The following is a 26,436-nucleotide window of genomic DNA, read 5'->3' on the forward strand; positions in this document are numbered from 1 at the left end:
CTGCAGAGCTTTCTCCTATAGAGCTCCTCAGCTGTAGAATGGTCTTCCACCAGATGTGCAGGTTTCAGGCTCACTATCAATATTCAAGTCTAGACTAAAAACACACCTGTTTAGTTTAGCTTATAGGGACACTAGTTCTAGCTCTAGCTAACTCCTCACTCCTAGTTAGACCTATAGTGTGAGGTGTAGAGCTGGGTGGGCATCGGTGCCATTGGCTTTGGATAAACTGAATTGACAGTGCTGTCACTCTAGCTTCACAATTGCTTGTGGGATTGGAGTGCTGACATTTCAGGGACTCCCAATGCCTGCATTCCTACTTGCCTCTCCCTCCTACTTATGCTGCCATAGCCATATCTTCTGGAGCTTGCACATTGCACTTCACATTGCACTCATCTAACTTTTAGCACTGCCTATAGTCTCCCCTACTTTGACATATTTTATTTCCCCTACTCCTCCTGGGGGGTGCTGCCTGGAGACCTCAATCTATCAAGATGTCCAGCACACCCTGCAACATGTGACGTCGCCACTACCAATGACATCCGTGCATCCAGCTCACCGTTCTGGCTGTGTCATCTTGCATGTATGACCCGCTGCCTGCCTTCTGGTTGCCTGGCGATTGGAGGGAGCATTGGCACCGGCTGTCATCTCCCCCCTGCTCCCTGGTTGTGTCTGAAATTTTACTGTATTTTAATCTCCCTGCCGGCCCCTGGAGGATGGGCTCCCCCTTTGAGTCTGGTCCCTCCTAAGGTTTCTTCCTTCTCGGGAGTTTTTCCTTCCCACTGTCGCCTATGGCTTACTCACTGGGGGCTTTGGGTGGGGATGCTGTAAAGCGCTTTGAGACGATGTAATGTGATAATGCGCTATACAAAAATAAATTTGTTGTTTGTTTGTTTGAAAGACAGAAGCATAGTCAGGGTGGAGGAGCAGGACGGTCTGGAAGTCGGCAGGGTCAATCCTACACAGACGAGGACTCGGCACTGGAGTGGACATGGAACAGGAATCGGGGGCAGATGAGCTGCGACTGGAGCACGCAGGGTAGTTTGGATCAGGGCTGCATAACAGACAGAGAGTAAACACTCAGTATGTGACCACATGTGGGAGCAACAATAGCTCACACTGAATGTGAGGTCTATGTGTGTTTTTATTTAAAGCAAGGCAGGTGCTGGCATTCTTACAAGGGGGAGGCGTGGCAAGAGGGGACCAATGACTGGCTGAGGTCCCCAGGAAGGCAGACGGAGCCCTGGAACACTGGAGAACCCAGACCAGGAAGCAGGGAACCAGAAATGGGGCTGCAACACAGAAACCAGGACACTCACAGATAATCCCAAAAACATGACACCTGTTACACAGCGTGCTGCAAAAAAATATGATTATTTACAAATGAGGTTTCCTGGGCAATAAGTGAAACTATCCATTTTTTGTATCACACATTAATAAGTATCAAACTCTTACTGAAAACGTTGTACTTTTGTGCTTCACCTGTATCATATAAAATCCCGGCTGCACGACGATCCAGCCTGGAACGAGGGCTCCAACGTGTGCTGCAAGACCAAAAGGCTGGACCGTCGTTTCCATGGTGACCCTCCTGACTTGCAGCACGCCTGACCTGCCTGGCATTAGCATATACAGGAAGGCAACCATTAGCATACATTTCATCTGTACATTTAACTTCCTGTCGTTTTTGCAACCTGCACCTTCAGTCAATTTCATCCACCCATTTTAACCACTTAATGCTGGGAAATGCTGGCGTGTTTGACTGCCGCTGCTCTCCGGTGTATGTTTTGAAGCTCTGCGGCTTGTTTGTTTTCCGAGTTTTATTCAGTTTTATTTGTTTTACCTAGTTTTATTCAGTTTTATTGGGAGTTGTTTTATTACTTTATAACGCTTTACAAACTTACCTGGATAACACCTTTTGTAAAGCTGTACCTGCGAAACGCGGGCTCTCGCTCTCGCCTTCACGAGATCGGCTGTTTTGCCGTCCTCCGTGGCGGAGGTGTGGAAGCTCGGTTCCAGCCACAGGCTGCTTTGTGGAGGAGCAGACGGGAGAGTAGTTTCGGCAGCTCCGTAAATTCATGGACCGTGAGGAAGACGAAGGGCCGTTTTACGGAGAGTGAAGGAGCGCTGGACGCAGCGGCTTCCACCCCCCCGAGGAGCTGTCTGCTGACCTGCAGCCCGGGGAGTTTGTGGGACCACTGCAGTGTTTGAGAATGCCGCCGTTGCTGCAGTACTCCGCCTCTACCCTTCGCCAGCTCAACAACCGCTGCCTCCCGGACTGCGCTGCTTCTCTCCAACAGCTTGGACTCCTCCGCAGCTCCCGTCCTTCACATCGGGGATCTGGACGTATTTTTTCTTACCACAGCTCATCTGTGGACGCCATCCCGTCCATCTGGTCCTACCGCTCTGATACTTCCGCATTGCGTCATCACAACAACCTATACGTGAGTAGGTCCAACCTCCGCCCTGTTCCTCGCGCATCACAACTCACTGCAAATTCACGTCATCTGAACTTTTCCCTCCTCAACACCCGCTCCCTCAGCAATAAGGAACTCATTTTAAATGAATACATCACAGACAATAAACTGGATTTTCTCTGTTTGACTGAAACCTGGCATAAACCTATGGACTATCTCTCCCTAAATCAGACCACACCCCCTGGATTCACTTTTGTTGAAAACCCCCGTTCTAAAGGGCATGGCGGCGGCTCAGCTGTTATTTTTAAAAAAGACATTAAATTAACCCCTCTCTCTCTCTCAAACTTTCACTCATTTGAATATACTGCTTTCAAACTGTCCGGTCCATCTCCACTTGTAACTGCTGTTATTTACCGCTCGCCGAAACATGACCCCTCATTCATAACAGACCTCACAGATTTTCTGACTCAGTTAAGTGCCATATCATCTTCCATCCTTCTGCTTGGTGACTTTAATTTCCACATTGACAATGTCAACTCCAAACCCGCTGCTGAATTCATGGACCTTCTTCAATTCTTCAACATTACTCAATATGTTAATTTCCCCACTCATACTCATGGTCACATTCTTGATTTGGTTTGCTCCAATGGTCCCACAATCAACAATCTCTCCAGCCATAATCTTTGCATATCTGACCACTTTGCCATAACTTTTAACATACAAATCCCACTCACAGTCCATAAAGCAAAACGTACAATAACCTTCAGAAATCTAAAATCCATTGACACTACTGCTCTTTCTGTTCTTCTTTCCTCTAAACTGCCTACCTTCCCTTCCCCTCTGTCTGATAACCCTTCTGAACTTGTCACTCATTACAATAATACCCTCTCCTACTGTCTTGACGAACTGGCCCCCACCAAAACTAAAACCGTCTCTTTCACTTATACTGCCCCCTGGTACACTCCTGAACTTCATCAAATGAAGTCTCGTAAGCGCCAGCTTGAGAGACTGTACAAGAAATCTGGTTTAACTGTTCATCTCCAAATTTACACAGATTACATACAGCAATACAAAGACACATTAAACTCTGCCCGGTCCAAATACTACTCCAACCTCATCTACTCAGGTTCCAATAACCCTAAAGCTCTCTTTTCCACAATAAACACACTCCTAAAGCCTAACAATACTACCTCATCTTCCTTCACCACTGACAAATGCAATCAATTTCAATCATTTTTTCAGTCCAAAATAGATTCTGTTTACAGTTCAATTGACCTTTCCTCCTCCCACACTGTTCCACCTGATCCTCCTCCGCCCCATCAACAGCTCTCTCATTTCACACCCATTTCCCCTGCTCACCTGACAAAACTGTTTTCTGGCATTAAAACTTCCACATGTTCCTTGGACCCTATTCCTTCTCCTCTCATCAAAGCCTGTCTTCCTGTTCTCTCTCCACTGATCACCCAAATTATAAACTCCTCCCTTTCCTCCGGTTCTGTTCCACAGTCTCTCAAGCTGGCTGCTATTACCCCCATTCTCAAAAAACCTACCCTCGACCCCGACAACTGTGCTAATTTCCATCCCATATCCAACCTCCCCTTTCTGTCTAAAATCCTGGAACGTGTAGTTGCCGCCCAACTCCAAACCCACCTTACTTTCAACAGTCTCTATGAACCATTCCAGTCTGGATTCCGTCCTAAACACAGCACCGAAACAGCTCTACTCAAAATCACTAATGACCTTCTCCTCTCCTCTGACTCTGGCCACCTCTCCATCCTCATCCTCCTGGACCTCACTGCAGCCTTCGACACTATCAGTCACTCCATCCTCCTGTCTCGCCTCAAAAATTTACTGAACATCACCGGCTCTGCTCTCTTCTGGCTCCAGTCCTATCTCACAAATCGGCAACAGTTTATCCACATTAATCATTGCTCATCTACCATAGCCCCCGTGCAGCAGGGGGTTCCCCAGGGTTCGGTGCTTGGTCCTCTCCTTTTCATTCTCTACATCCTCCCTCTCGGCAATATCATTCGTCGTCACGGTCTCCGCTTTCATTGCTACGCTGACGACATCCAACTTTACATCTCCACAACATCCATCAACCCCAGCATCCACTCCACTCTCTCCCACTGTCTAACAGACATTAAAAATTGGATGAATCATAATTTCCTCAAACTAAACAGCGACAAAACAGACTTCATCATCATCGGTCCACACAACATCACCAAATCCTCACTACATTCCACTGTGCACTTTGATAACACCATACTCTCTCCATCCCCACTCATCCATAACCTCGGTGTACTCCTAGATCCCACTCTTTCATTTGAACCCCACGTCAAGCACATAACCCGGACTACATTCTTTCACCTTAAAAACATAGCCCGTCTCCGCCCATCACTCACCTTCTCTGCCGCTGAAACTCTCATCCACGTATTCATCACATCCAGAATCGATTACTGCAATAGCATCCTCTACGGTTCACCATCCAAAACTCTCAACAGACTACAGTATATTCAGAATTCCGCTGCCCGGCTCCTTACCCAAACCCGCTCACGTGAACACATCACCCCTGTCCTCCAAAAGCTTCACTGGCTCCCCGTCCCTCAGCGCATCCACTTCAAAATCCTTCTCATCACATTCAAAGCACTCCACAACCTGGCCCCTTCTTACCTCACAGACCTGCTCCATCACCACACTCCATCTCGCTCCCTACGCTCATCCAGCTCGAACCTCCTGTTCCTGCCCTGTAGGACCAAGCTCCGAACCTGAGGGGACAGAGCCTTCTCCATTGCTGCCCCCACCCTTTGGAACTCACTGCCCAAATCTGGCTGCCGCAGCCAGAGTGGTGACAGCTGTAGGGACTGCAGGAAGAGCAGGCAGGACAAGCGGGTCAGGCGGTGCCGCTGGCAAAGCGGCGGAAGCTGCAGCAGGCGGTGTCGCGGGCAGAGCGGCGGCAGCTGCAGCAGGCAGGACAAGCGGGTCAGGCTGGACAGGCGGGTCAGGCTGTGTCGCGGGCAGTGTGGCGGCAGCTGCAGCAGGCGGTGCCGCGGACAGAGAGGCGGCAGCTGCAGCAGGCGGTGCCGCGGGCAGATCGGCGACAGCTGCAGCCGGCGGTGCCGCGGGCAGGTCCGGAGCCGGCAGGAGGGATGCCGAGCACGTCGGCGCTGTCCCTTTAAGGGCTATTGGAACGCGGGGAATAGCGTCCCTCACGGCGCGTATTCCTCCGTGGCCCAGGCACGCCGGCCGGAAGCCGTAAGCCTCTAACGGAGGTGGCTTTTCCTCAACGTGAGGCGTACCGGCATCAGCGGCGTCTTCCCCAGCGGGCGTAAGGGAGCAGGCTCCTAGAAAGAGCGCTGCCTCTTCCTCACGCCGCGCTCGGCATTGCTTACGCCGGTTCCTTCTGGAGCTGGGGGGTTGAGCGGCCGAAGCCGCTTTAAGCTCAGTCGTGCGCTGTGGACGACGCGTCCTTTGCTGGGCGCCGGAGGCTGGAGCTCTAGCCGTCTTGCCCAAGACGGAGAGGGCGTTCGAAGGTGAGTCGGGGGGCGGCTCCCAGGAGGTATATCCCAGCGGGGACAACCAAACAGCCGCTCTCTCCCTTAGCCGACGAAGGGGTTCTTCCACCCTTACGAGAAGCTGTTTCTCACCGTGATCGTCTCTCTTCTTCAAGAGCTTCCAACACTCCTTTACTAGCGGGCGCGCTACCGGATCATCACGGAGCTCCAGCAGGTTGGTCCAGTGAAGGACTTCTTCATCCACAGGGAGTTCGTCCCTGACAGCGCTGAGCTTGGTGGGGAGACTTGTCATTCTGTCACGCCAGACGGGGAGGCGAGCAAGGAAGCAGGCGAGTAGCAGCCAGGAGTTAGGGAAACGGGGTTTATTCGGAGACAGACGGACAGGTACGGGCATCGACGGACACTACAATGACAAGTCTGGGGAAGACTGACTCAGACGAGGACTAAATACACAAGACAAGCTAGACTTAACAGGACACAGGCGATCACAATTAGGGCTGAACACGAGGTAACGAGGTGGGCATGGCACACATCGGGAGCGGACGGAGCGGGGCGTGACAGCATTAATGACGCTTTGAATTTTTGGGGACTGTAATTTAATATGTGCATACATTTAAACATTGAACATTTCAACTGAAAACATTTCAATCGTAATTTCATTGCTTAAATATTCAGTACAAAAATATTCGGCTTCCAAAATTCAGTTCCAAAAGATACGTATTTTAAAGTGCATGTTTATAATTCAACCACATGAATTCATTTCATTTAATTTCGCTTCAAAATAAATTTCAAAAGAACAAATTCAGTTGAAAATATCCCATGTGTTTTATTCACATCTTTATTATTCAAGCAGTAACATTCAGTCCTCTTATTTCTGCTTTACAATATTCAGTCCCGTTATTTTCGCTGTTTCAAATACGCTGCCACAATTTCAGTGGTTTAAAATACGATCCGAAATTCAACCCTCTACATCCGGGACTAGCAGGATGAGCCATAGATTTCTCTTCGGGAACCGCGATCAAAATGGAGCAAGCGATCAGTACAAGTACTGATTGACTTGGCAGCAGATTTTTGTTGATTGTGTTATTTATGTTTCTTGTCGTTTACTGGTCAATACGATAACTTATTGCAACCCCAAGTAGTAGGTTTTTATGTAAGTTATTCGCTAGCTGCATTAATTATCACCAAACTTATCTTGCTAACGTAAGATGCCTGCAGGCAACTACAAGGTTTACACACCAAGAGTTTAAATCAGCGTGATAAATTTATGATAATGACAGTCAGCGCTCTCTTTTCGCATACAGTATGCGATGCACAACTCATAAATCAGGAATGCATGGATGAGAGCAGTTGGTCAACTGGTGCAAATCGACAAACTCATTGAAGAAAAAGCCAAACAATTAAGGCACTTGCCACGAATAGCCTAGTGGATAAAGATATGGACTTGTGACTGAAGAAGTTAAATGCAAGATGTTTTCAAAATCACAGTCACTAAATTTATTCTGTTGACCCATGTTCCCTATTTAAATTCTGTTGTACAGGCCAAAATTGTGTAACATTATAAATCTTTAAATCAGTTTGAAACTTGTTTAAAAACGGTTGCAACTCAATGCCATGCGGGTTTTAAAAAATATTGAGAAAGTATTAAAAAAGGTATTAAAAAGTGTTAAATTTAACCTCTGGATTTCTGTATATACCCTGTGTCCATCTCAAGTTCGCTTTGAGCCTCTTCTTCTGAGAGAGGGAAGGATCACCATTAATAGCCAGAAGTTTCTGCTCTTAATTGCACAGATGTCTTGATGTTACCATAATTGGTGTGAAAGACCGTCATTTCCAAACAAGGTCTTGTGATTTACAATTAATGTTCTGGAATACAATACATGTGATGCAGGAATGAACAACCACAACATACGTGAAATACTCAGTATAGCACATCTGTAGGAGTAATGAATTAAAGCACATGATTAAGCTGTGTGTGCAGGTTTTCATTCTACCCAAGAAGAACCTACTCTTCATTGATCTGGACCAGGGCTCCATCCTCTTCTGGTTCTCTGCCTTGTGCACTGGCTGAAAAAACGTAGCAGACAACAGTAAATACTAACGCTAAGTGTCTCTCTAGGCCTGCTTGACTGAGCTAAGACTTCTATCTCTGCTCTCTGTGTTTCAGTAGGATGTAAAAGGCACATTAATGGCTGAGAGATCCACACAAGACAGCGAACAAGGAAGTGGGGGAAATCTCAATGAATCAATGGATGGATTGCAAAATGTACAATGAATATAAAATTGGACTTTTTAAGAATATTTAAGAAAAGTGCTCAGTGACAACAATTCTGGGAAGACTAATGTAAATTTAAAAGAAAAAAACTGAATCAAGTTGCAGTGCATTAAAACTGACAAGCTATGCACTACAGAAAAACTGGCATTTAGAGCTCATACTTACACTCTGGGCTCCCTACGTGCTCAGAAGCACAAGGTTCCAGGGTCTGGACGGTCCTCCTGTTGCAGAGCGTGCAGGCGATGGGTAGAGCAGATGGGCCCCAGGGCCGCTGAAAGCCCTCCCTGCCATAGTGCCGCTGAGCCCCGCTGTGATGTTCGGGTCACTCCCGCTTCCACAGAGAGTGGGAGGGTACCATGGCCATCACCTGCATGGGGACACGGACATACATGGATCAGATGGCAGAACGTGACTCACTGCGACACCACTTATGATAACAGTCATTTGGTATCTGCCCCCAAAGACAACAGTGAGCAAACAGCCCTTAGCTTAGCTTAAGTTACAGTAAGACATTTCAAGCCTCATGATGGCTTAATGTCATTTTCTTGTATTAAAGATCAGGCAACATACTGTACCTCCTCACAGCAGCGGCGGCTCACAGCAGTCCTGTACTGCATCCGTGCCCGGAGCTGGTCCTTCTTCTTGAGGAAGGCGGGAAACTGACTTTTCCGGTTTTGGCCGAAGGCCCAGGGGAAAATCTCAAACCTGTTTCCCATCTCTTCCTCCTCCATCATGTTAACAAGATACCTGGGGAGAGGAGGAATTCACTATTCCAAGATCCATTGGCTGGCTGACCTCCAACAATTTCATCCAATACTTATCCTCACGCTGATGGAGGAAATTGTTTTTGTTATTATTTTAACATCCATCTATATTGCACACCATAGCATGCCGTCACTTACAGGGCGATGAAGAAGTTCATCCTTGTCTGCTCACTGGGAGTGAAGTGAGCTCTCTTAAAGTAGATGAAGGTCATCGCCAGAAGGTACTGAGGTGAAGAGCAAAGGGATGGAAAAAGTAGTTTCTGCATTGCTTACAGTGATTAATGTAGCAAAACCAATGCATGATAGTTACCTTGTCGGTCATCTTGTAGCAGGCATCCATGCGAAGGAAATGCTGGATCAGGTCATCATCTGAGGGCATCAGGAAATATTATTAGTACTAGATATTTCTTTTCTTCAATATTCGAATTCGTCCAGTATACATAAAGCAGGCACATACTGTTCTTGTAATGAAATGCACTTTATTTTGATGTTATATTTTCATTACAAAAAAGCAGATTTAAAAGATCATTCATGCTGGAACTAATCTAACCCACCTAGCAGTGCGAAGAAAGCAGCCATTTCCTGCTGCTCGATGATGATGGCGGGACCCCAACATGTCAGGGATTCCTCTTGCTGCTCCGTGTCGCTGTAGTCCTGTCTGGACGGACCTTGTGCCTCCTGCTGACTGAGGTGCCGGCACCTGTATCCAGTATTTGAATTCGTCCAGTACACATAAAGCAGGCACATATACTGTTCTTGTAATGATATGCATTTTATTTTGATGTTGTATTTTCATTACAAAAAAGCAGATTTAAAAGATAATTTAAAGCTCTTCCTCATGCTGGAACTAATCTAACCCACCTAGCAGTGCGAAGAAAGCAGCCATTTGTTACGACCCCCAGGGATAATTTACGCCCTATAGTGGGCGGATGTTTCTGTGGGGGGGGTGTGTCATTCTGTTCCTGGCCCTGCCCCCTGTTACATCACCTTCCCCTCTATTTTGATTGGCCGGGTTTCCTCCTATGTCCTATAACCACTTCCTTTATAAGGCCTGTCCAGGCCAAGAACAGGAGACCATTTGCTTTTGTGATTTGTTTGATACTTGCTGTATGACTGATGATTTATTGTGCTTGACTCTTTTGCTGTTTGACCATTGATTTCTGCTTAGCCCTTTTTTTGGATTTGTTTGCTGTGGATTTTGTTTTGTAACTATCTGTAAATATTTGCACCCATTGAGGTTCACTGTGGGTAGCCAGGGAAGTAGGGAGCACAACGCCATTTTGCTTTGATTAAGTTTTCTCACTGTTTTGGAGTTAGTCAGGGAGATAGGTTAGTTTTGTGTACTTTTGTTTTCTTTTATTTCGGTTAGGTAAGAGGTATCTCTTTTGGTTCCAGTTAGAGGTGTTTTTGTTTGTTATTTTGGCCTTGTCGGCTTCTGAAGTGGTTCCCACTATTAATAAACCCATGTTGGAAACTTTTTCCTTTGTCGAAGCAGAGACCAGGAGACGTTGGGATATCTTTCCGGCCGAAGTTCCTCTTTATTGAGAACTCGCCATGCGTCGCTGTAGTCATCCAAGTCTGACTAAAACTCAGCTCGGCAGAGTTTATACGTTTCAAGGGGGGAGGGATACACAGAGGTGGAGACCAACTAAACAAAGCATAGTAACTTCCAGGAATCAGCCTGGAAGTTTCCCAGCCCTGATTTCATCAGCATAACAGTGCCTTTCAAATGCCTCTCCAGGTGCTAATCTAATTAGCCTGATAGTATCACTCAGACCTTCACATTATCATAGCGACAAAGGCATAGCCTGGCCTTGAGATTAGCATTCACCTTTACTTTGGGCCCCTACCCAGTGATCAGGAAGTTCATAAAGATTAAATGTTAATGTCTCAGACACCTGGGCCCCCAGACTTGATCTTATTAGAATGTCCCCCATCCTTACCTCCAACTGCAAATCCAATGTGCCTATCTCTTTCAGTTCATACCCTGTTATGTTGGAAGCCAGACTGAACCATTTATAAATTTGTAATCCTACAATTCCCCCTTTGAGAGTTCTAATAACTCTCACAACATACAAATTTAGACATTTAATTCTTGTAACTTGTGATCGTTACAGGCACATAGCACTTGTTCTGTTGTTGATGGCAGTGATGAATGCCATAATGACATAAAGGAAAAGAAAAACAAAAACATTTAGACAGAGTCTGTGAAGTTCTTATGGATAATAGTCTTTTCTGGTTGGAGCTGTCATTTCTTCTTGATGGGTGCGGGTTATTCGTTGAATGAAACACTTGATACTGTGGACACATAGATAATACACCAGTAGGAAAAACAACAGCAGAATTGCTATTTCCTTGATCCACAGCCAGGGTTTCCCTAGCATGTTTCCGAACCATGAAGAATTATCTTCAGTCATCTGGTGTAATTTTGTTGAAAGATCCAGAATGTCTTGTTGGATTTTGTTCAAGTCCTCCGTTGGATCCATTAACCCAGTGCAGCACTCAGGGCCGATAACCGTGCAGGCTCCCCCTTGCACTGCAAGGATGTAATCCAAAGCTACTCTGTTTTGTAAGATCATTATTTTGTGCGAAGCTAGGGTGTCTGTGATGTTACCCAGGGCCAAAGCTGTATCATTAGCCAGTTTCTGTACTGAATTTGATAAGCTTCTGACTTGATCAAGGGCTTGTATGACACCATAAGATGGGATTAATGCTCCAAGGGTTCTTGACCACCATGTTTGTGCACAAGTGAGTCCTGGAATGCAGTTATCTTCTCTGTTAAATGTAGGGGCTGAATTATGTAGATGGGAAGATCTTGAAGTGGAGTGTGTATTTTCTCTGATAGCCGGCAGAACATAAACCAGGGTGCACCTGCCATTGAATTGGCTGGGTAGGATGTTGTAGACAGAAGTTCCACATAACCAAAATGTGCCAGGTGGTGGAGGAATCATACACCACTGATTTATTGCAAAGAGTTTTGGTAGAGCTGATGTCCTATGAAGACACCCTTCTAAGTCCTTTTCCTCTCCCCTAGCTGATGGAGTGATGTCAACGTGAGATTCTGTTCTCATTCTGACCACAAGGCTGCAATGCTCCCGAGGAATTTCACCCAGTGGAGTCAAGGCTGGAGTGTAATTTTCCATGCACCAGGGAAAAGTCATTGGTAAGAGTAGATCTGTCATGATTGGAGTAGCTGAAGTTAGGTTGCAGGATGATAATCCAGGAACGCAACATGGAGAAGTTGGAGGAATTGTGATGTTGTGACATGTACTCTTGTTGTATATTTCACTGGTATCAACTTCTAGTAAAGTACATGTGTCACAGTTGGAGATGGGATGTGCCACCCATGGGATTCCTGCGCCTACTGACGGTGGGTGTGGCATGCAAATGTCCTTTCCAGCCAACAAGGCGTTTCTTGACATGCTCATCAATTCTAAGAAGATGTTGTTTCTGGAGTCTACAGCTTGTGCAATGTCCATGATGATTACTAGTACGGCAATCTTGATCATGTTGATAGATGACTGACGTTCTCGTATGTGATTCTCTGCGTTGTGTATTTTTAAAATATTTTTTTTTTATTTTATTATTTATTTTCTCTTCTGTGACAGTTGGCTCGGTAGTGGGTCTAGTAGTCGGTCAGAAGTTGTGGCTTCCTTTGCCGGTGAGGAGGTCAGTGTGTATGGGTCCCGGGACAGCCATCAAGTGGTATCTGCACAGAGTAAGAAAGAAAACAAAAGACGACAGAGCAGTATCTGTTGTACAAAACTTGCCAACACTAAGGTTGTATCCTCTGTTCGATCTGTGTCTACTATCTTTCCTTCTTTTCCTATCTCTTAATTCCCGAGACACCTAAAGAGCAGTGAGGTCAGGATGGCCTAGTAGATGGGGAAGGCCTATGTGGGAGTCTTCACCGCAGGGTTTGGCCCCCGATGCCTGTTGCAGTCGGTTCTTCCCTGGGCTCCTCACTGGTCCGTGTGTCCTATCCTATCCCTGCCGGTGGGGGAACAACTTTACAGTGTGACACATGAGTCCAGGTTTTCCTTCCCTGACACAACACTGCAGCTGCTGTAATCAACATCACTTGATGTGGTCCGTGCCACTTAGGCTCTAATGGCTTGTTTCTAAATGATATTATCATGACCCACTGACCTGGGATGATTGTGTGTCCACCTTCTGGTGGAGTCTGCCAACACGATTCAACTCTCTCTCTGGCACTGGTGCTAAACGTAGCTGCTGCTACTCTCACCTTTGCCTTAACATCAGCATCCCTTTCCCATGCCGCTAACCTGTCGAGGTTAGCTCTGAGAGTCATGCTAGACCAGGTTAGATCTAGGAATGGCAATGCTTTTCTGTTCTCGGCTATAAGGCCATCTGACCAGATGCGGACTAGGGGTCCCTTATCATCAAGCACACTTTCAGAATCCTCAATTATTCCACTGTAAGTTACAGCTGACTGACAAAACCTTTCAGTATATTCATTTACAGATTCTTCTCTCTTTTGCACACAGTTAATAATTCTGGACCAGTCTACCTTGGGTCCCATGATGTCCTTTAGAATTTTCAAAACACCTTCTCTCAAATCACCTTTACTGGCATGTTGCAGTTCAGAAGTCACAGCAGACTCAAAACGGTTGAATTCAGATTCAGTTAGAATTTGTGACATCAGCTGTGTGACTTCTTCTAATGACATGTTGTAGAGACGCATTTTGCTGATCAAAGCTCTTCTAAATTCAGAAAAATTAGTGTGTGCTGAGGGTAAGCTCTGGGATAGTCTCTCTATATCCTTAGGTCCTAGTGATTTAGTAACAGTTTGTACTTGTACAACAGAAGCGTTGGGAGTAACGCTTTCAATTCTCTCAATCCCCTGAGATCTCCTTTTAGCACCACATACCTCCACTGAATTTACAGGCACATCAGTTACTGATTGGATGGCTACATTGGTTTCAAAGAAATCTTGTAGGTCAGGATAGTTGTTATCAGGCTGACTAACTTCCTCCACATCAGTTCTGACTGAAGCTTTGTTGCGGTTCAATTTTTTAGTCAAAAAGGATACTCCCGCACGGAGCTCCTGGATCTGTTCCTCTAGCTCTGAGATACGCTGGGACTGTTGTGTACCTAGTGCTAAACTAAATTCTCTATGGCAACAGATAATGCCTTTTATATTTTTCTTGCGAATACATGCTCCTAATACCTTTTTACACTCATCTACAGACCAAGTCTTGTCTGGATGGATCTCATACTTCTGAGTTAGTTCTTGTCTCACTTTCTCAGTAACTATTAGGTTAATTTGCACTCCTAACAGTGATTTGAATTCACTATCAGACCATGAAGGAGTCGCAAGACCACCCTTTTTAGTGGTGGGGATCAGTCTAGCATTCTTCTTGAACATTTTGTGAATTTGTTCGCTACCACACCATCAAAACACTAAAACCTCTCTGATCAACAGAGGCCTGTTACGCTTGTTAACACAAATCAACTATTGTTAATCTTCCCTGGCAAAGCAGAGGATAACACACATATTAGCACATAATGCTACTCTTCCCTGCCTGAACAGAGGATACCACACAAATATTAGAACGTAATTCTAATCTTCCCTGCCTGAACAGAGGATAACACACAAATATTAGAACGTAATTCTAATCTTCCCTGCCTGAACAGAGGATAACACACAAATATTAGAACGTAATTCTAATCTTCCCTGCCTGAACAGAGGATACCACACAAATATTAGAACGTAATTCTAATCTTCCCTGCCTGAACAGAGGATAACACACAAATATTAGAACGTAATTCTAATCTTCCCTGCCTGAACAGAGGATAACCTTCATCTCTAAAAGAAACTTTTTAGAGGATAACTTAGTTAACCAAACCCTACAGCAGCCTGTTAACTCTTCCCTGACAGCGCAGAGGATGACGAATTTGTACTGGTCTTAAAGGTTCTTTTGAGTAGAGTGGCACTCACCAATCCTTGGTTGTACAAAAAAAATTCTGTCTGGAATGAAGTCAGTTCTTGAAGCTTAAAGTTTCAATCTGGATTCAGGTGAGGAGCTCTATCCGGGTCACGGCACCAAAACTGTTGGAAACTTTTTCCTTTGTCGAAGCAGAGACCAGGAGACGTTGGGATATCTTTCCGGCCGAAGTTCCTCTTTATTGAGAACTCGCCATGCGTCGCTGTAGTCATCCAAGTCTGACTAAAACTCAGCTCGGCAGAGTTTATACGTTTCAAGGGGGGAGGGATACACAGAGGTGGAGACCAACTAAACAAAGCATAGTAACTTCCAGGAATCAGCCTGGAAGTTTCCCAGCCCTGATTTCATCAGCATAACAGTGCCTTTCAAATGCCTCTCCAGGTGCTAATCTAATTAGCCTGATAGTATCACTCAGACCTTCACATTATCATAGCGACAAAGGCATAGCCTGGCCTTGAGATTAGCATTCACCTTTACTTTGGGCCCCTACCCAGTGATCAGGAAGTTCATAAAGATTAAATGTTAATGTCTCAGACACCTGGGCCCCCAGACTTGATCTTATTAGAATGTCCCCCATCCTTACCTCCAACTGCAAATCCAATGTGCCTATCTCTTTCAGTTCATACCCTGTTATGTTGGAAGCCAGACTGAACCATTTATAAATTTGTAATCCTACACCCACTAGAAATACCAAAGCAGTGGTCTCACTCCACTTTTTGTTGTGCCTGACCCTACACCGGGACATAACACCATTTCCTGCTGCTCAATGATGATGATGGCGGGACCCCAACATGTCAGGGATTCCTCTTTCTGCTCCCTGCCACTGTTGTCCTGCCTGGACGGACCTTGTGCCTCCTGCTGTCTGAGGTACTGGCGTATGAAGTGCGCGTGCCTCACCATCCCTGCGGAGCAGCGCGGAGGCAGTGGGGTAACTCCGTTAGGGGGCACACTGACAAAGTGTTAGCCGACCTGTGTTCTAATGCCGGCTTGGGTTGTAAAGCAGGCGAGTCACGTGGTGCAACTAACTGGATAACATCCCCTACTAAAAATCTTTGTATTTAAATACGAAACAAATATTTTGGGGTTTTTTTCCCACGCTGATTAAACGTAATACTATAGCGTAGCAAGATACATAGTAAACCTCAAATTTCGCGCTAATTAAGCTCAACCTTCAGATGAATATTATGACATGACATAAAGAACACATTGTTGAAAGCTTACTTTAACTGCAAGGAGCTTGGTGTGACAGAATGTTTAGCTGTCTTCTTTCTGATGGTCTTCCTTGAAGTACAAGAAAAATGACTTATGAAAACTTTGACAGAACTTTATAAGCGGAGTAATTTTTAAATTAAACACTGGATGAAAAGATCAATGACAACTAATATCTGATTAATAAAACCTTTAAACACTTTACTCTTTACACTGAAGTTTAGGCAGGCGGTTGGAACAAACGCGCCCGTTTGTAGAGCTGATCTCAGCGAAGCGAGGCGGTTTCAGAGATGATCACTGTACCTTTTGGTGATCACAAGGAATCCCACTCTACCTTGCCAATCTGTATCTTCTTCTTTTCGATGTTTTTTCGCTGAAATGCCGTTCTCTCTCAATGTCTGCGCAGGTAAATGTCTCCACAGTGCTTTTTGCTACAGTTGAGGTTCGAATCCCGCAACTGTATCCATGGCAACGGCCCGCGACGCACTATATATCTTGCATGTACTATTAAAAAATAAATGATAATAATAATTGTGATCCTGATAGGCTGTTTTTTTATTTTTCACATGCTTTTGTCCAAAGCGATATACCACTGAGGGGGATAACACATCACAGGCATACAGCTGTCTAAGGTACCAGTGTTGCTAGGCTGAGCTCCCAGTGAGTGACAGCTAATTAAGCTCAACCTTCAGATGAATATTATGACATGACATAAAGAACACATTGTTGAAAGCTTACTTTAACTGCAAGGAGCTTGGTGTGACAGAATGTTTAGCTGTCTTCTTTCTGATGGTCTTCCTTGAAGTACAAGAAAAATGACTTATGAAAACTTTGACAGAACTTTATAAGCGGAGTAATTTTTAAATTAAACACTGGATGAAAAGATCAATGACAACTAATATCTGATTAATAAAACCTTTAAACACTTTACTCTTTACACTGAAGTTTAGGCAGGCGGTTGGAACAAACGCGCCCGTTTGTAGAGCTGATCCCAGCGAAGCGAGGCGGTTTCAGAGATGATCACTGTACCTTTTGGTGATCACAAGGAATCCCACTCTACCTTGCCAATCTGTATCTTCTTCTTTTCGATGTTTTTTCGCTGAAATGCCGTTCTCTCTCAATGTCTGCGCAGGTAAATGTCTCCACAGTGCTTTTTGCTACAGTTGAGGTTCGAATCCCGCAACTGTATCCATGGCAACGGCCCGCGACGCACTATATATCTTGCATGTACTATTAAAAAATAAATGATAATAATAATTGTGATCCTGATAGGCTGTTTTTTTATTTTTCACATGCTTTTGTCCAAAGCGATATACCACTGAGGGGGATAACACATCACAGGCATACAGCTGTCTAAGGTACCAGTGTTGCTAGGCTGAGCTCCCAGTGAGTGACAGTATAATCCACTCAGATACTGCTCTCTGCTTTATACAGCCATTACCCCCAGTACTCACTGTATTGCACAATCCCCAGCATCTTCTCCCAGACTCTTATCTTCAGAGACCCCAGGTGTTTGGCCACATCTATCAGTGCCCCTGAAGGCAGCTCTGGGTCCTGCAGTGAGCACTGGGCTCTGCAAAGACAGTGACAGGCAGGAGTCAATTGATGCTGTGGGGTCTGAAGGGAGCCAAACAGATAAGAGGAAGGTGGCTGAGAATCGGCAGCATCATTAACTCCACTCAGTCCAGAAAACCTCCTGATTGGATTAATTAAAGACTGTGTTTGACACTGTGAGAAGTGATTGAAAATATGCAGTTACTAAGTATTACATACCTTTCTTTGTTGTCCTTGTAGGCCTGAAAAAGAGGAAAATACAAATATTGCATAGTTTTCCATGGTAAACCATCAGACACCATAAAGAGTGAAATTTCTAGGCAGAAATATCACTGAGATGTTTTAACTCCTTATATCTGCGTTAGTCATACAGCAGGTCTACTTGTCTCAGCCGGCAAACACGCAGAACAAAGTAGGAAAATCATCTCCTACCTTCAAGAATGAGATGTCCTCAGCTTCCATGGCCTTCTCAATATCCCTGATCTTCTCTGACAGGGTGGAGACCTGTTTGGAGATGTTTTCTATCTTCTGTTTCAACCTCTGGCTCTTCTGCATCTCTTCCCTTCTCAGATCAGCCAGTCTGGCCTCCTCTTCCTTTCTCAGGAATTGATGGAGTTTCTCAAATTCCTCCTTTATCCTCTTCTCAGTGTGCTGGGACTGACTCTGAAACTGAGAAATGCTGTGTATATCTGAAGGTGATTTTCACAGTGAAGTTTTAGATTCTCAGAATACATCTCCATACCTTGATATGTTTGTTTTCTCACACTCTTGTTTAACGTTTGTAAACTCCAGATTTTCTTTTAATAGAATCAGTGAAGCCCTGAGGTCCTACTGAGATAAAACATACAGAAGTATAATGAGACACACATTCAACATATCGCTGACAGGTTATACACAACTTGCTTCTTGTAATCTATTGTTCTGAATTAAAATTACAGCCATCCAGCTTCTATGACTTCCTGGAGCCAAACCCAGGAAGTACAGGGCACTTGGCAGGGGACACCCAGGAAGTACAGGTCACTTGGCAGGGGACACCCAGGAAGTACAGGTCACTAGGCAGAGGACACTCAGGAAGTACATGGCACTCAGCAGGAGACACCCAGGAAGTACAGGGCGCTGTGCAGGGGACACCCAGGAAGTACGGGTCACTCGGCAGGGGACACCCAGGAAGTACAGTGCACTGGGCAAGGGACATACAGGAAGTACAGGTCACTCGGCAGGGGACACCCAGGAAGTGATGCACACACACAAAGCACACACACACACTATAAGTAAATTAGGTGTCACGTCTTGCCCATCCTGTCTACCACACCCGCATGTTTTCCTCCCCAGTGTGGCTGTAACAAGCCACGCCTAGTGCTTGTCATTCTTAGCTTTCCTTCATGCCCCCATGTTAATTACTTTAAGCTGCTTTCTGATTTCTCCATTGTTATTCATGCCTTTAAAATACTCCCTAGTGCTGTACTCCTCAGTGCGGACATTTTCGCTCGTCCACACCTCAGTCTCAGTGATCCCTGCGAATCCCCTGCAGGGTTTGCTCTAGACTAAACTGCATCTGGGTCGTGCTTCTGCCACTAGGCATGACATTAGGTACAGTAGGTAGTGATTGTGTATACTGCAGAATTTAATAAATTTTGGGCTGTTTCAATGTTTATTTAACATTGAAGATATACTAGCAAACAGCTAATGACCACAGTGAAACATAAAATATATAGAAAATAAGCAGACCTGTATTATGTATATTTACAAGCTCCCACAGTATTTAGAAAACTGGCAGTGAGTCGTGATCCCACTTCTCAGTCACCAGTAGCACATGTAATTTTGTAGCCTGCCCGCCCGCCCGCCCGCCCGCCCACGCACCCACCCCTTGTTTTCCCTGCCCCCCCCCCTTTGTTTTCCCTGCCCCATTTGTAGTTAGTCTTTGTTTATCCATTTTTTGCTTGTGTTTTATGTTTTTGTAAACCAAGAATTATATTATATATGATTATATTGAATTGAAGCACCGTTCCCACATGCTTCAAGACAACAACCATTGTCCCCCTCCCCAAGAAAAGCCCAGCCACTTGCCTAAATGACTATAGACCAGTTGCACTCACTCCTATCATTGCAAAATGTTTTGAGAGAGTGGTGCTGGCCTACATCCAGAGCAACATCCCAGACACTCTGGACCCTCTGCAGTATGCCTACCAGCCTAATAGGTCCATATCAGACGCTATCGCTGCTGTCCTTCATTACTTCCTCTCCCACCTGGAAAACAAAGACTCCTACATTAGGGTACTTTTTGTTGATTACAGCTCTGCCTTTAACACAGTCATACCCCACAAACTCACCCACAAACTGACCACGCTCGGCCTGCACACCACCCTCTGTCACTGGCTACAGGACTTTTTGACTGGCAGACCTCAATCTGTCAGGATTGGCAACAGGACTTCAGCCAGCATTATTACAAACACTGGCGTCCCGCAGGGCTGTGTCCTCAGCCCCATCCTCTACACCCTGTTCACCCACGACTGTGTCGCCACCAGTAAGGACAACATCATCCTGAAGTTCGCGGATGACACTGCAGTGATCGGTCGCATCACTGGAGGGGACGAAACGGCTTACAGGAGAGAGGTGGCCGGCCTGGTATCATGGTGTGAGGACAATAACCTCACCCTCAACACTGACAAAACAAAGGAAATGATAGTGGACATGGGGAAGACGAGGAGCCCCCGCCTGCCACTGTTTATCCGGGAGCTTGAAGTGGAGAGGGTGAGCAGCTTTAAATACCTGGGCATCTACATCTGTGAGGACCTCACCTGGACACTGAACACCACACAGCTGGTCAAGAAAGCTCAACAGCGGCTGTATTTCCTGAGGAGGCTGAGGAAGTTTGGCATGTCATGCAAGATCCTCAGCAATTTCTACAGCTGCATTGTGGAGAGCACACTGACCAGCTGTATCACCGCATGGTATGGCAGCACAACTGCTATGGACCGCAAACGCCTGCAGAGAGTGATAACAACTGCGGAGAAGATCATTAGGACTCCACTGCCCTCTTTGCAGAGCATTTACCATCGCAGAGCACTGAGGAGAGCTGCCTCCATCCTCAAAGACCCGACACACCCCCAACACGGACTGTTCACACTCCTGCCCTCGGGACGAAGGTTCAGAAGTGTGAAATCTAGAACATCCCGGCTAAACAACTCTTTCTTCCCCACTACAATCAGACTCCTAAATAGACGACCTACCTCATTTACATAACAGATCACTTTGCATATCATGACCTACCTCATTTGCACAACAGGTCACTTTGCACTTTAAGCTCTTTTTGCACTATTTTTCTCAAGTATGCTCTTTTGTACTTGTAATTTAATTTAACCTGGCATTTGTGAGTGGACAGCAAAGTAAGAATTTCATTGTACTGAGAAATACTACTTTTCTGTACATATGATAATAAACGCTTTGAATCTTGAATCTTGAATCTTGAATCTATACTCCCCCCATCTCAACATTGGGGGGACATTTCCCCTCTGTCCCCCACCCTAAATCAACACCTATGTTTAAATGTTTTTGACTGCCCTATAAAAATAGATTGTTCTAAATATTGTTCAAATAGATGTCTAACTATCCCAGATGTGCATCTTAACACAGAAGTGAAAGTGACACAGTAAAAATAAAAAGTGCACTTACTGAATCTGTAACATGGCTGCTGAAGCTTCATCTCTGGATGAGGAGCTCTGCTGTTCTGCCGACTTAGACATCCTCAAGGATCCCGTTATCCTGAAGTGCAGCCACAGCATTGCTAGGGCCTTTCTGCAGAAGTTCTGGGAAAAGAAGAAATCTCAGGAGTGTCCAGTATGCAAGAAGAAGTCCTCCGTTAATGATCCTTCTCTAAAAGCGGCCCTGGGGACCAAATTGTTTGTCTGTTATAAGTGAAATTTCGTTATATGCAAGTCCGCTATATGCGATGCTATTTCTGCATGTTCGTAAAGGCTCAAGGCCGGGACCAGCGGACCTCGTCCATTATAGATGATATTCCGTTATAAGCGAGTCCACTATAATGGGATTTTACTCTACAATTTTGCTTTGTTATCTGTGGAGGTAAAACTTCATTTTCACTTTAGTGTGTCATGGACCAGGGCAGACTTGGGGCGATGGCGAGGTATGATGCAGGCAGAGAGGTGGACGACCCACTTGCGGCTTGCAGGGAAACAGGGGTTTATTAAACTGAAAACACTAGGAACACTACAAAAATGAACGGACCACGAGGGGTCAAAAGCAAAAAATGGATAAACAAAGACTAACTACAAATGGGGCAGGGAAAACAAGGGGGGGGGGGGGGGGGGGCAGGGAAAACAAGGGGTGGGTGCGTGGGCGGGCGGGCAGGCTACAAAATGACAACATTCAACATCAGCAACAAACATCAAACAGCAAACCAACAACAATGAACCACTGGGGAACTGAACTCAGGCAGGAACTTAGATACAAAAACTGAATTGGGTAATGAGACAGCAGGAGTGAGACATAGACAATTAACCAATCGGGGAGGGTGCAAGACAACGAGCAATCAGGAAAACACACAAGAGCATGTGCAAGAACAGGCAACAGGTGGAACTAATTAACTCAGGGACTGGGAGGGGAAAACTAAGACACTGACAGAAACAACGAAACAGAATCTACACTAGGTGAATAACAGGCAGGTAGAAACACAAGCACGGACACAAAGCATGAAACCAAAACCAAATACAAATCACAAGACACAGGAACTAGAAAAACTCATACAAATGAAACAATAGGGAAAAAAATACAAAAACAGAGGGGGTGGGATACCAACATGCAACAAAGGGATTTGCAGGTAGCCACATGCTTAACATGTAGAGCCATGCAGCTGACAGGGAACAGGGGAAAACACAAAGACTCACAGGAGGGACAGGATGGCCAGCAACACCTGCTGGCCAAATGGGGAAGGGACACGAAAGACTGGAAACAACAGGACCTGACCCTGACATAGTGACCTTGTACTGTGTGCTACTGGTGACTGAGAAGTGGGATCACGACTCACTGCCAGTTTTCTAAATACTGTGGGAGCTTGTAAATATACATAATACAGGTCTGCTTATTTTCTATATATTTTATGTTTCACTGTGGTCATTAGCTGTTTGCTAGTATATCTTCAATGTTAAATAAACATTGAAACAGCCCAAAATTTATTAAATTCTGCAGTATACACAATCACTACCTACTGTACCTAATGTCATGCCTAGTGGCAGAAGCACGACCCAGATGCAGTTTAGTCTAGAGCAAACCCTGCAGGGGATTCGCAGGGATCACTGAGACTGAGGTGTGGACAAGCGAAAATGTCCGCACTGAGGAGCACAGCACTAGGGAGTATTTTAAAGGCATGAATAACAATGGAGAAATCAGAAAGCAGCTGAAAGTAATTAACATGGGGGCATGAAGGAAAGCTAAGAATGACAAGCACTAGGCGTGGCTTGTTACAGCCACACTGGGGAGGAAAACATGCGGGTGTGGTAGACAGGATGGGCAAGACGTGACACCTAATTTACCTATAGTGTGTGTGTGTGCTTTGTGTGTGTGCATCACTTCCTGGGTGTCCCCTGCCGAGTGACCTGTACTTCCTGTATGTCCCTTGCCCAGTGCACTGTACTTCCTGGGTGTCCCCTGCCGAGTGACCCGTACTTCCTGGGTGTCCCCTGCACAGCGCCCTGTACTTCCTGGGTGTCTCCTGCTGAGTGCCATGTACTTCCTGAGTGTCCTCTGCCTAGTGACCTGTACTTCCTGGGTGTCCCCTGCCAAGTGACCTGTACTTCCTGGGTGTCCCCTGCCAAGTGACCTGTACTTCCTGGGTGTCCCCTGCCAAGTGACCTATACTTCCTCGATGTCCCCTGCTAAGTGCCCTGTACTTCCTGGGTTTGGCTCCAGGAAGTCATAGAAGCTGGATGGCTGTAATTTTAATTCAGAACAATAGATTACAAGAAGCAAGTTGTGTATAACCTGTCAGCGATATGTTGAATGTGTGTCTCATTATACTTCTGTATGTTTTATCTCAGTAGGACCTCAGGGCTTCACTGATTCTATTAAAAGAAAATCTGGAGAAGTTTACAGTACAAACGTTAAACAAGAGTGTGAGAAAACAAACATATCAAGGTATGGAGATGTATTCTGAGAATCTAAAACTTCACTGTGAAAATCACCTTCAGATATACACAGCATTTCTCAGTTTCAGAGTCAGTCCCAGCACACTGAGAAGAGGATAAAGGAGGAATTTGAGAAACTCCATCAATTCCTGAGAAAGGAAGAGGAGGCCAGACTGGCTGATCTGAGAAGGGAAGAGATGCAGAAGAGCCAGAGGTTGAAACAGAAGATAGAAAACATCTCCAAACAGGTCTCCACCCTGTCAGAGAAGATCAGGGATATTGAGAAGGCCATGGAAGCTGAGGACATCTCATTCTTGAAGGTAGGAGATGATTTTCCTACTTTGTTCTGCGTGTTTGCCGGCTGAGACAAGTAGACCTGCTGTATGACTAACGCAGATATAAGGAGTTAAAACATCTCAGTGATATTTCTGCCTAGAAATTTCACTCTTTATGGTGTCTGATGGTTTACCATGGAAAACTATGCAATATTTGTATTTTCTTCTTTTTCAGTCCTACAAGGACAACAAAGAAAGGTATGTAATACTTAGTAACTGCATATTTTCAATCACTTCTCACAGTGTCAAACACAGTCTTTAATTAATCCAATCAGGAGGTTTTCTGGACTGAGTGGAGTTAATGATGCTGCCGATTCTCAGCCACCTTCCTCTTATCTGTTTGGCTCCATTCAGACCCCACAGCATCAATTGACTCCTGCCTGTCACTGTCTTTGCAGAGCCCAGTGCTCACTGCAGGACCCAGAGCTGCCTTCAGGGGCACTGATAGATGTGGCCAAACACCTGGGGTCTCTGAAGATAAGAGTCTGGGAGAAGATGCTGGGGATTGTGCAATACAGTGAGTACTGGGGGTAATGGCTGTATAAAGCAGAGAGCAGTATCTGAGTGGATTATACTGTCACTCACTGGGAGCTCAGCCTAGCAACACTGGTACCTTAGACAGCTGTATGCCTGTGATGTGTTATCCCCCTCAGTGGTATATCGCTTTGGACAAAAGCATGTGAAAAATAAAAAAATAGCCTATCAGGATCACAATTATTATTATCATTTATTTTTTAATAATACATGCAAGATATATAGTGCGTCGCGGACCGTTGCCATGGATACAGTTGCGGGATTCGAACCTCAACTGTAGCAAAAAGCACTGTGGAGACATTTACCTGCGCAGACATTGAGAGAGAAAGGCATTTCAGCGAAAAAACATCGAAAAGAAGAAGATACAGATTGGCAAGGTAGAGTGGGATTCCCTGTGATCACCAAAAGGTACAGTGATCATCTCTGAAACCGCCTCGCTTCGCTGGGATCAGCTCTACAAATGAGCGCGTTTGGTTCCTACCGCCTGCCTAAACTTCAGTGTAAAGAGTAAAGTGTTTAAAGGTTTTATTCATCAGATATTAGTTGTCATTGATCTTTTCATCCAGTGTTTAATTTAAAAATTACTCCGCTTATAAAGTTCTGTCAAAGTTTTCATAAGTCATTTTTCTTGTACTTCAAGGAAGACCATCAGAAAGAAGACAGCTAAACATTCTGTCACACCAAGCTCCTTGCAGTTAAAGTAAGCTTTCAACAATGTGTTCTTTATGTCATGTCATAATATTCATCTGAAGGTTGAGCTTAATTAGCGCGAAATTTGAGGTTTACTATGTATCTTGCTACGCTATAGTATTACGTTTAATCAGCGCGGGAAAAAAAACCCAAAATATTTGTTTCGTATATAAATACAAAGATTTTTAGTAGGGGATGTTATCCAGTTAGTTGCACCACGTGACTCGCCTGCTTTACAACCCAAGCTGGCATTAGAACACAGGTCGGCTAACACTTTGTCAGTGTGCCCCCTAACGGAGTTACCCCACTGCCTCCGCGCTGCTCCGCAGGGATGGTGAGGCACGCGCACTTCATACGCCAGTACCTCAGACAGCAGGAGGCACAAGGTCCGTCCAGGCAGGACAACAGTGGCAGGGAGCAGAAAGAGGAATCCCTGACATGTTGGGGTCCCGCCATCATCATCATTGAGCAGCAGGAAATGGTGTTATGTCCCGGTGTAGGGTCAGGCACAACAAAAAGTGGAGTGAGACCACTGCTTTGGTATTTCTAGTGGGTTTATTAATAGTGGGAACCACTTCAGAAGCCGACAAGGCCAAAATAACAAACAAAAACACCTCTAACTGGAACCAAAAGAGATACCTCTTACCTAACCGAAATAAAAGAAAACAAAAGTACACAAAACTAACCTATCTCCCTGACTAACTCCAAAACAGTGAGAAAACTTAATCAAAGCAAAATGGCGTTGTGCTCCCTACTTCCCTGGCTACCCACAGTGAACCTCAATGGGTGCAAATATTTACAGATAGTTACAAAACAAAATCCACAGCAAACAAATCCAAAAAAAGGGCTAAGCAGAAATCAATGGTCAAACAGCAAAAGAGTCAAGCACAATAAATCATCAGTCATACAGCAAGTATCAAACAAATCACAAAAGCAAATGGTCTCCTGTTCTTGGCCTGGACAGGCCTTATAAAGGAAGTGGTTATAGGACATAGGAGGAAACCCGGCCAATCAAAATAGAGGGGAAGGTGATGTAACAG

General features: G+C 45.2%; 1 long non-coding RNA gene and 1 pseudogene across 1 annotated transcript; both read right to left on the minus strand.

The window, feature by feature from the left end:
- Positions 1–4,343: 4,343 nt before the first annotated feature.
- On the minus strand, positions 4,344–18,446 carry LOC111843431 (uncharacterized; annotated as a pseudogene).
- LOC140581351 (uncharacterized) lies at positions 10,480–15,826 on the minus strand. The gene is made up of 2 exons (XR_011984440.1): positions 14,928–15,826; positions 10,480–12,674 (listed from the first exon to the last, which is right to left on the minus strand). It is a non-coding gene; the product is annotated as an uncharacterized lncRNA (long non-coding RNA).
- Positions 18,447–26,436: the final 7,990 nt, after the last annotated feature.

Source organism: Paramormyrops kingsleyae, chromosome 20 (genome assembly GCF_048594095.1).
Source record: "Paramormyrops kingsleyae isolate MSU_618 chromosome 20, PKINGS_0.4, whole genome shotgun sequence".
Classification (NCBI taxonomy): domain Eukaryota; kingdom Metazoa; phylum Chordata; class Actinopteri; order Osteoglossiformes; family Mormyridae; genus Paramormyrops; species Paramormyrops kingsleyae.